Source organism: Aptenodytes forsteri, unplaced genomic scaffold (genome assembly GCF_000699145.1).
Source record: "Aptenodytes forsteri isolate BGI_AS27 unplaced genomic scaffold, ASM69914v1 Scaffold2, whole genome shotgun sequence".
NCBI classification, from domain to species: domain Eukaryota; kingdom Metazoa; phylum Chordata; class Aves; order Sphenisciformes; family Spheniscidae; genus Aptenodytes; species Aptenodytes forsteri.
The window spans coordinates 2,734,299-2,736,407 of record NW_008795695.1 but is presented as its reverse complement, the minus strand read 5'-3'; positions in this window follow the sequence as shown (position 1 = coordinate 2,736,407).

Genomic DNA, 2,109 nt, shown 5'->3' with positions numbered 1-2,109 from the left:
CCGCTTGTAGAATGCTTCATCCGCCTCTTCATCCTGGTTGGGTGGTCCATAACAGAATCCCGGCAGGATATCTGCCTCGTTGGCCTTCCCCCTCATCCTTACCCATAAACACTCGACCAACAGTCCAAGCCTAGTTGTGCAGACTTGCTTATTTTTAACCTTGGCAGATATTTTATTTTCACCGTTACCTTTTGTTGAACAAACTATTGCTTATCAAAGAATAGGGTGGGGGGAAGAGCGAAGGAAGGGAGAAGAAGACATCTAAAATTTTATCTGCTCCACAGAGCCGAAAGACATTATACCCTCATTTAAATGGGACTGCGGTAGTGAGCCTGTGTATGGTACATGACTTGTCTTCCCTAATCAGCATTCCTCAGTTTGACACAAATGTATCCTAACAAGGACAGCCAGAAGTTGTGTAAAAATAAAAAGAGATTTGGCAAAGGGCTGCAGTTGTCAATAAAATCTTACAAGCGACTCAAGGTTACTGTGTCAAATAACACACTTCAGTTAATGTAGAACTGCAAATTGACATGGAGAAGACAAAGACTTTTTCAGATCCCCTTCCTTGCCTGCTTTTAAGGACAGATTCCAGACAGCTTTCCAACCGGGTGTTTTGAATTGTAAACACCAAAGTATCACATTTCCGCCACCTATATCATTTCTACCTGTGGACAGAGTAAATTTAAGGATTCAGAGAAATCATGCTTCATTCAAAGCTAACATGAGTATCTGTTGTGCCACATAGGCATGACCTCAACAATGTATATCTACTCCACCACTGTTAAAAATAAACAAATTAATAAAATGGATTAAAAATATAGAAAAGGGATATTGAATGCCGAGGCAAAATAACAATGTTCCCACATTTTAGTCTGAATACATGAGAGGCAAGTAAACGATAGAAATTCCAGTAGTATATTACTTTTAATTACACAATAACAACAGAGGCTCCAGCTGGAATTTGGCAAAAGTTGTTCACATGACAGACTTGGAATAAGATTTAAGATGAAAAAGAAACTGGTTAATTGAAATAAGCTACAGGTAGAGGAAAGAACATGAGAAAGTAAGAGCTGAAAATAAAAACTATAGCATAGAATAACACAGGCAACTTGTGTATAAACTGAGTAAAGCATCTCTGTCTTAGTATATGAATTAAATATTACGTGAAAGTCAAATCTATAAGGATATTGACTCAGTAACACAACTATCATTAAGAGTCATTTCTTATAGTTACTCTAGTCACTATGGCCATATGGAAAGTTGAGACCTTGAAAACCATCAGAATATGTTATCACTGCAATCGTATACTTGTCTATACTTTTTTTGGTCTAAGCAGCTGTATGTATATGTGACTACTTTTTAGATTTAATCTTTATAGCCAAACTATGAGCAGATGCACAGCTCCTAAAAAGGCCTAGGTGAATGACTCGGTGGGGCCAGGGGGCGGGATGACACCAATATGCTATTGGTAAATTCTATTGCATTTATTGGCAGCTTGGAAGACTGAAAAAACCTGTAAATTTCTGAGAATAAAAGGCACATTTTGAATTATACATGTTAAAGGTTGGCAAATAAGCCCAGGTTATCACTATTCCATTAAAGAACAACATCATCCACATTTGGAGGAAAGAAGTACTGTATCTCTGTGACATATATATGAAAATATGTAACTGAATTCAGGAACTGAGGATACAGGAGAAGTGTTACATGTTAACTGCTCCTGAGAGATTTGGTGTAGTTAGCAGCAGCTGCTTCATCAAAACAAGCATTTTGGAAATTAAGGGAAAAAAAACCCGTATAACAACTATTTGTTGCAATTTAGCAACCTAATAAGAAACCCAGCAGTTAAAACAAAGGTGGTTTTGAAATACAAAAATCATTTGGAAAGAGATATTTAAAATAATCTCCTGTGGTGGTGTATTTTTCTCCCTGAAAAGCTCCCTGAAAAGCTGTTCTTGCTAATTAAAGAAAGAAAAAACAATAAAAACAACCTGCTCTTATCTTGAAAGGAAGAAAAAAAACCCCACAGTTAAAAAAAGCCATTCAAATTCATTTTTTCTGCTTATTATTTTAGAAGACGTTTTGCAAAATGTCTATTGGTTAAAA